This window comes from Protopterus annectens, chromosome 13.part0 (genome assembly GCF_019279795.1).
Source record: "Protopterus annectens isolate FY-2018-M chromosome 13.part0, PAN1.0, whole genome shotgun sequence".
Taxonomy (NCBI): Eukaryota; Metazoa; Chordata; order Ceratodontiformes; family Protopteridae; genus Protopterus; species Protopterus annectens.
This window is the reverse complement of record NC_056747.1, coordinates 1,300,210,149-1,300,220,093: the sequence shown is the minus strand read 5'-3', so window position 1 is coordinate 1,300,220,093 and position 9,945 is coordinate 1,300,210,149. Positions and strand designations below refer to the sequence as shown.

The 9,945-nt window shown below is 35.0% G+C and overlaps 1 non-coding gene across 1 annotated transcript; it reads right to left on the bottom strand.

The window, feature by feature from the left end:
* Positions 1 to 8,727: 8,727 nt before the first annotated feature.
* TRNAC-ACA lies at positions 8,728 to 8,799 on the bottom strand. Its single transcript has one exon. It is a non-coding gene; the product is annotated as a tRNA-Cys (tRNA).
* Positions 8,800 to 9,945: the final 1,146 nt, after the last annotated feature.

Below are 9,945 nucleotides of genomic sequence, written 5' to 3'. Positions count from 1 at the left end.
TAAAATAAAGTGTCCTAGGTTAGTGCTCATTTATGTATGGAAATGTAGCAGCATTTAATTGTACCAGCTAGAAAAGTTCCTTAAATTCTGTTTTGGTCTTTCATGCCCCTGCTCCTTAAATGTTTAGTGACAATCTTCAAAATAGCAAATAGGAACTCAACTTTCTAAAATAACTGCAAGTTGTTGAATGCTTCTATAGTGCATTGTTGGAATTTTCTTTACAGATGTCATAATAATGCTCATATATGCTCATATATGTAGTCCAGCATTTCCATAATGATCTCAGGTCAACCGTTGGATTTTGCTACATAAAAAGCAACAAATTCTAAAACCTGACAAAGGTGGGGGTCTTATTTTTATGAATGAGTTTGATTATAGGAATAAAATGCTTGAGATGTTACATGCTGACACCTATTTAAAAAATTCCTTAAATGAATTCAGTGGTGCCTATCAGAGGATTAGGTCTTTAATCAATGAACTATTTATAGATAATCGTATTGACATGGGAACCTTGAATTATCTTAACATCTTGACCCCCCCCCCTTACGCCAGTAATATTTGGACTTCCCAAGATCCACAAAGACTTGCAAAACCCTCCATTCTGACCTATAGTGGATGGTAGGAATTGTATAACGTATGGATGTGCTAAGCTTGTTGATCAGAAATGTAAGAAATTCCTGGGTAGTGAATCCCAAATTTCCATGGATTCATGGGATTTCTTAAAATCCTTAAACAGCTTAAATGTTCAGGGCAATTGCAACTTCCTAAACCATTGATGTCAAGGATCTTTATACAGTGATCCCCCACGACCTTGGCATCAGTTGGGTCAGAGAGTTTCTTTCCCTAAAAGGGGCCCTATCATCCGAAGTGGATCTTATAGAATATTTGTTGGAAATTGTGCTACATAATAACATGCTGATTTTTAATGGTGAATATTGTTTGCAACAAACTGGTGTCGCTTTGGGCTCCCCCTGTGGCTAAATGCATAATGGCATATTGGGAGGGGGAATTCTTATTTAAGAATACCTTATATATAGACAAAGTTTTCTGGTACACTAGATTTTTGGGGTGACTTAAGTGATGTGGAAAACTTTGTCAATACCATTTCTGGATTTACATCATTCCTTAAATTTACATTTGAATTTAGGGTTGACACTATCTCCTACTTAGATGTTGAATTATCAAAGGAGCTTATAAATGGGAGATATACATCTAAGATTTTCGGAAAACCCACATTTATTTATTTATTTTCAGTTTAATGACCGGGGAGGCCCACTACTCCAATACACTATTGCACTTCAATAGCTCCCACCCATTTCACCAGGAAAAAGCGATAATAAAAGGTCAACTTGTACGGGCTGCTAGGATGACCACACTATACTCTGAATTCATGTCTGAATGTGAGACTCTTAAAAATATGTTTTTGAAGATACTACCCCTTAGCACTAATAGATGTCATTATAAATGAAGTCTATGAAAAAAGAATTAGTGGTTGGTTCAAGCCCTTACTGAATAAAACCATAGAAGAAACAATGTAATCATCCCTGCATGGGTTGACATTTAATGGTCAGGTTGATGTTATGGCTGGGGAACCAAATAGATGCATAGTAGATGAGGTTGGTAATAACCACACTTTTAAATTTATTACCACTTTCTCTATGGATACTGGGTCTGTACGAGACATCCTTTGAAAAACTGGAGCATCTTGTTGGATGACTCTTTCATCCAACAAAAAATTAGTGCTAGCCCTGGGTTGATCTTTAAAAGAGGGAATAACCTAAAGAATATGTTTGAAAATAACACTAGGGCATACCCATTAAAAGTGGAAATGACAAAATGTGGCAGATGCAATTTTTGTAAATTTATGATGGTTGCTAGTTCTTTTACTCTTAATAATATAACATACCAGGTTACAGATAAATATAATTGTGAAAGTTGTACTGGCTTTTCATGGTTTGTAACTGTCTGATGAAGTTCTTTCATTTGGTTTGGATGAAAGCGCTTACCTGTCTGGATTCTTCGTTGATTTTTTATGGATAAACTGTGGATGTACCTTTGATGAACCTTGCCTTGAGTCTTTTTTTGGATTTTGCTACATGTCTTTCACTTCACTTTTGTTATTTGTCTTATGTCATTTCATGGTTGCCTGCCTTTGATCTTGTCCAGATCTGCTTGCAAATGTGGTGTACGTTCTCTCTGTTAGGTATCATGCTCCCATTCTTGTCACAGACATTCTAGTTTGTGGTATCATTCTGTGTACATTGGCACCTCATATCTAGCAGGTCATCCCTGTTTACTTCCTATAGTAACAGATCCAATTCTCATATGTTAACAGCTGTGATCCGCACAGTAGGCTCATTGATTTAGTGAATAATCCAGCTGCATCACAACTGTAATATTTTGCAAGGTTATTTGTTATAACTTTCAGTTTATACCAGTTAATCGTGCATCATGTCAGGGACCACCATGTCAGTTTTCTTTGTTATATAATATCTGGCTGCTACACTGCCATTGGCATCATAATATCAAATTGTTGTGGCAATATAGTCGTTATGCTGTTACACTGTATCACTGTTAACAATCTCTCTGGCTACAGTATCTTTGAAATGCATATTTACATTTGTGTGAAATGTTTTACCTGCCAAGTGCTGGCTATATTATTGTAGATACCCATTCATATTTTTTGTAATGTTTTATAGTACAAAAATAATGTATGTAACTAATGGTGTTGCAGTGTGTTATCATTAACATGTAAGTATTAAAGTTAGTGGAGATAATATCCAATATTTTTTTCAAAAATCATGGTCCGTCTGTTGCATACAGGCTACACTATTGCTAATAGGTCTATTTATATATGCGTGCAGTATGATAACGTGTGCAAACAGTTTTTCTTGCCCTTATCTACCTTTCTAATGATCAAAGCACTCCTACTTTGGAACCTGTTACATTGTTACTACTTTAGAACCTATAGCATTGCTACTACTTTGGAACCTGTTACATTGTTATTAATTTGGAACCTATGACATCACTACTACTTTGGAACCTGTAACATTGCTATTACTTTGGGACCTATGACATTGCTACTACTTTGGAACCTGTAACATTGTTATTACTTTGGGACCTATGACATTGCTACTACTTTGGAACCTGTAACATTGTTATTACTTTGGGCCCTATGACATTGCTACTACTTTGGACCTGTTACATTTTTATTACTTTGGAACCTGTTACATTGTTATTCATTTGGAACCTATGACATTGCTGCTACTTTGGAATCCCCAAATATTAATCTGCATTTGACATTTACTGACTAATTTGATTGTGATATTTTTGTCTCATTGTAGGATGTTTAAATATGTAAGATGTATTTGGTTTTATATGTAGGTCTGTGTGTAACTATGAAATATTTTACCTGACACATTTTTTTTTTCTAATAATCATGCTAGCTCGGCTGTGAAGTACTTAACAAATGTTCTAGATCTGTTATGGAGCTTTTCTCCCTGGGTCTCTACTGAAAAAGTGTCTTCATGGCCAAGTCAGACATTCCCTGTAAACAAATGCAATAAATAAATAAATAAATAAATAATTGAAAGAATAAATGAAAAAATAAAAAAATATATATATATCAAGCACATTATACCATGTATCCAACAGGGTCTGTAACCTTAATACAGCATTGACCACATTAGGCATGCCAGAAAACCGATTTTATTTTTTCTGACACCAGGAATTAGTTTGAATTCCATATGTTGTTGTACAGCTTCTGCATTTAAATAAATCACATTTTACGTTATAGCTATACAATCTGTCATTTCCAAACCTGGCAGTTTAGTGTCCTATATTTTACATGCTCTACACATTAATTCTGTATCTTTGTGTGTGTGTGAGTGTGTGTGTGTATATATGTATATATATATATATATATATATATATATATATATATATATATATATATATATATTGGATTATTCAAGTGAACAGTTATTGATTATATGTAGCATTTTATTTTCTTTCTATCTTACTTATGTACTCCTGATGAGTGCCTAGCATGCCTATCACATGCTACTCACCCAGTATCTTAAAGTCCCTCCTGCTGACAGAGCCTCTAACACAGCTTTGCATTTAAGTAGTGTTGTTTTTTTTTTCTTAAATCAGTGTATATTTTGTTTCTTGTGTAGTTTGTACAGGCAGGCACTGTACTATTTCAGGGTCCTGCCTCTGGATTTATGCCTTGCTATCCTCATTTATAATCATTGGTGTGCTATTTATTATATTTGTTGTTTTTGTCATTAATTTCCCTTTTTATATCTATCTGTGCATTCCCAGTATAAATTTCCCCTGCCCTTCTGTCCAGTCTTTATGTTCTGCTGCTTTCGTTTAGCACCAGCAGAGGGGCACTAATTACACCTATTATATCTGCCATGTTTTAGCTTTTAATACCTTACTGTATCTATAGAAGTTTGGATTTGATACATCTAATTTCATTTTGGTAGTTTTCTCTCAACATGTTGATTGCTGCAATACCTGGGTTAGTCAGTGTGGCACATTCACTGACTGAGACCTACTGCTACCGCACGTGGGGCCCATTTCTCTTCCTCATTTCCCCTTCAACAGCAACCTTGCACCCTTCTACATTTATATTCATTGATCCCCACCCACAACTAAAACCTATTCTCTACTCTGTTAATACTGTCATAAATTGCACCCTACGTCATCATCTTCACCATGCAAAGAAACATATTTGGCTTTTGAGAAATAAAATGTTTCTTTATTACTACTTGCATTTCACAAGAATGCTGAACATTTACTTTTGATTAATTACTTAGCTCCTTAACTGCTTGAAATGCTAAAAAAATACACCTGAATATAATAAGCTGCAACATTAGCCCCTGTCCCTCTATATAGCAAAGTAAAGAACGAGCTATTCTATTACAGACTCACATTTATAATGCTTCTAGTAACAACTGTTACATCATTGATATGTAACAAAATACTGTACTATGATACTGCAAAAATAAAACAGTATCAAATTATGCAAACAAACTGTCCTTCACACTCTCATTTCTGTAACATTACAGGTACCCCTTATGGTCCAGCATCTGAAATGCTTGCCCTCATTTAAACAAAAGATCATAGCAACAGTCAAGATACTTTCAAAAGATCATAAATCAACTCAAACTAATCCGACTCGTAATGATGTTGCATTTCTATATATATATTTCTATTTCATTTCTATTCTCTTCTCCCTACTTGTGTCTAACGTTTTACATCAATCCCAGCAGACATTCTCCATGCCATACTGTTTTGTAGTGTATCCTGTCCTTGTCAGACCCATTCCCAGCACGTCATTCTTGAGAATTGTTCCCTCTTCCATTCATTGCTGCAATTTTCTCTCACCTACTGTAATCAGGCTAGTATTTATCTCTCATCTCTTTCTTTGTAATATCTCAGAGCCTCCCTCTAATCTCTCTGTACTGCTTGTACCCCTCTATCCTCAATCTTTCTACATTTATACACAATTAAATTAGTTCCTTTTAGTACCACCCTTCCTTACCCATACCTACGCTACACTGTTAGCAGACCCCCACCACACATATTCATCCTCATTCAGATCACTATTTCTCCACACCTATAGCCTTAAAGACCCACACATTTTAAAATTACCTGCAAGCCTACAGATTAAACACAATCTATTATTTTACACTTCATCTTTTCCCAAATAAATCCTCCCTACTTCATGTCTTAACGACACCCTCATCCGCTGTCCTTTCAAACCCTCTATTTTTTACTTTTCAGAAAAAAACATTTCTCCTACAGTTCCTCATACTAGTACCTTTTCTCCTACTTCCACCCTTAACATCCTAACAACAACCATTACTCTCACAATTTCAACAAAAGTCTTACACTGTGTCCTCCAAGCCAAATATTTCTGGACCTCATCTCCCAATCCCATCCTATTTATATCAGCACTCATATATCCCACTATTCAAATACAATTATCCAAAGCAATAGCTATATATTCACAAACTGGGTATTAAACCTAAAAACAAGCAGAAATGTCTCTACCTGTACCATCATACCTCCGTAACCATAGCATGCAGGGATAAAAGCCACCCTTGCAGGGGACATCCAGATTTGAACCAGGAGCCTCCTGATCTGAATTCGAATGCTCTACCACAGAGTTATACCCCCATTTCACAAAAGCTACCCCTGCAGGGGGCACCTGGATTTGAAGTGGGAACCTCCCGATCTTCAATCAAATGTTCTACAACCCCCCCCATTTCACAAATTGTTCCCATACTGATTGCTGAATGCACTCACATAGCAGTTGACTGCAATGAGAGTAGAAACCCTACCTATTTCCAAAGCACAGTGTTTAAAGCAAGTGCCACAGCACAAGTCTGTGACTAGGTTTTCTAGGATAAGTGGCTGTTGGTTTAGTAAAATTATGAGAAAGTTGTAGTTTGTGTTACTTCAGTAAAAGACAAAATGATTTGGATCTTTTGTTTTAATGGGCTCAGTTTGATAATACTAAGTTTAATACCTTAAATGCAAGGTGATGTGTTTTGATAGTTAATCTAGGGTACAGTTATTATATGGCTTCTACTATTATCAGGAAATGTAATAGAGTTGTTGATCTGGGAGTCCAATTGGATGGTCAGTTAAATTATTCAGGGCTTGTTAAAGGTATTTTGAGGAGATGTCATATCTTAAGAACTATGTTTAGAACTACTTTCTCAAGAAATTACAGAATATTGGGGTCATTTACAGATATTAATGCAATATGGCTTAAGTTTTTCTTTGTATTCAGTAAGTGATATTACTAAACTAGAAAAAGACAAAAATGTTTTAATAAAAAGTTTATTGGAGACAGAAATATAGAGTATGAGGAAAGGTTGAAGAAACTATATAAAAGTATAATGAATGGATATTTAAAAAGCACGCTAGGTATATCCTTTTTGGAAAATGAAAGGATAACAGCTAAGCAGCCTAACTATTGCTGGGCATAAATAATATAAAGAAGGTAGAAGTTAGTTTCATGCAAGGGCACGTAGTAGGTGAAATAAGCTGCCAAGTGATGGAATGCTGGCAGTGAATTTATATTCCTTTAAAAGGAAATTAGGTCAGTGGCATTGGAGTGAATTTTTGGGGGGCAATTATATTGTTTATCTTGGCTGCAGCTTCTTTGAGGTTAAGTGGCTATAAATAAAACATTAAAACTTTGAAATATTGAAACCCTAGTCCTAACATCTCTCAATTACCAATAAAAAATGTTCACAAGTAACTCTCCTTTCAATATATTAACATAGACAGAGAAACAATAAGTACCATCTTTTAAAAAATTGGAATTGGCAATATAATACAAAACAGTATTTTTAACAGAACCCTGACCCAAAACCTCATCATGGTTTCCCTGAAATAAATATGTATTTACAGATAACAGATGTGAAAAAAGACAAGGAGGTGGGGTATTAGGATTAATTAAAAAATATTCTAACGTATATCTCCCACTCTTTTGGCAAAAAGTAATACCGTCTCTGATCCTAATCCTAAATGGCTATTATTCCAACTAAAATTTGGTGAATCTAGAAAAATCCTAATAGCTATAGGTATGTTACTTCATCGTCAATGTTTAGTGTGTTACAAGACACATTTGACAAAATACTAAATTGTACCAAACAGTCTTTCTCAAATAGTCCATCAATCTTAGCAAACCCTCTGTGACAAAATTCAAATATAAAAAAAAAGTTTCTTCTGAACACAACAGTAACTAAACAACACTACAACTCTATCAATTTTAGACTAAGATAACACCTCATGCCATGACCCCACACTAAACAGCAAAAAATGCTAATTGATGAACAAGTCTTTTGTCCCACAAATACTGATTCACAAATGAATAACATTTTGAAGCAACTAAGAGTTGTACACATTTTCTCACTTGGTTACCCCTGAATCCAGGAAAGCTGTTGTCATAAATGTACTATCATCACAACTTAAATATGGCCTTCCTATCATTTCAAAGCTCATTCAAAGCTCTCTTCTAAAATATTAAATCACTTGAGGCCATGGACATCAAAATAGTAAGATGCATTATTCTTTCACCGTCTACTGAACATTATTGTGACAAAGTAGAAAAAAGTAGTAACCAATCATTACAGGGCTACATTTCTTCCAAATTCACTTACTTTTAAACTTATACATGAAACCTTCTGCTCACTCCTATGAAACAAACTAATCTTCAGGCACTCTTCTTTTTTTTCTTAGGTTCATAGGAAAATACTAGATTATCAGTCTGCAGACTATTTATTACAAGCCTAGCCAATAACCAGAGGTCAGGATCCAACCCTGTATCTTAAATCTCTGAACTTAATACCTCAATCATTACACCAATCATTCCCACTTGAAATCTTGGGTTCAACAGTTTCAAACTCACATACCTATTACTCAGAGGCCAGTGCCTTACCACTAGACCATGGGAACACATGAAGATGAGCAGGGAACCAGAGGGTGGTAATAAACAAGGAGGGTGCCACACAGGTTCCATGCAGTATCTGTAATTATCTTACTGCATGAACTGCACCAAATTAAATCCTGGCTATTAGTCAAGTGGGCAGTGAGGATGTATTGGCATTTTAAGGTGTGGCTGTTTGCTATCTGGCTCAACTTTCTTTGAAAGCATAGCCAGTGAAATCATGTCCTATGAGTAGAAAAGGCCACCCTTGCAGGGGACATACAGATTTGAACTGGGGACCTCTTGATCTGTAGTCAAATGCTCTACCACTGAACTATACCCCCATTTCACAAAATAAATATCATAGGTTTATACTAGGCAGTTTAGTTTGTAGATTATTATATGCTTAGCCAATAACCAGAGAGTGACCAAAGGTGAGAATCAAACCTTGTGAAATCTTGTGAAATGATACAGTAACACAAGTCACTTGCCCACTCCTCTGTCTTTCAACAACTTAGAAAAAACTTTCCATAAAATAACATCTTGGACTAGCTTACCACATTTCTAAGAGAAAGCTAAAAGAAGCCTTAAAGAAAATGTAAATGTTTTAGGTTCTCAGACCAGCAGCTTCATTTTGGCAAACAAATATATCACTAAATTTGTTCTTCTGATACTTTGTCTTAAATGTTTTGCAAGCATTATAAATAACATAAATACTCACCATAAAAAAGTAATCTTATCCTTCTCAATAAATTGTTTCACATGCCATTTATTAATTTAATCTAATATTTAGTGATATAGGTGATGTACACATAAATGCTAAACACGCCCGCTCCTATGGACATTTATAGATGTTTAACATTAAATCAATGAAATCGCATAATATAATCGCATAATTTGATGCCACTTTATTGGTTCATTATTAACCATTTATTGGCATGAATGGCAGGAGGCATGGCTGCTCCTAGTCTGTGTCATTTAAAGTATATGATAGAGATATAACTTGAAGTTTATTGGCTATCACGTCCTAGTAAGTGATTTGATTGGTTTAGTGTTAACCATTAATTGAAGTACATAGGAGAGGGCATGTTTGCTGTTAGTCCATGTTATTTTAGTATACGATTGCATCATAATATGAATGTTATTGGTAATTGTGTTTAAGTATGTGATCCCATTGGCTCTTTGTCAATCCCATTAAAAAGTGTATAGAAGAGGTGCTTTTGTCCCTAGGTTGTGTCATTTAGCTATTCCTTATTTTTAGGTTTAGGAACGAACTAAGGGATGTTTAAATAAAAGTCTAATAAATATTTGCTAATGTTTTAAAATGAAAGAAATGTTATAGCTAATAGAACATTGAGAATCATACTTCTTGTGACATTTAGGTATACGATTGAGTTATTACTTGAATGCTATTGGCAATCGCACCCCAGTACATGATTTCATTGGTTCAATGTCAACAATTTATAGAAGTGTACACAAGAGGTGGGGTT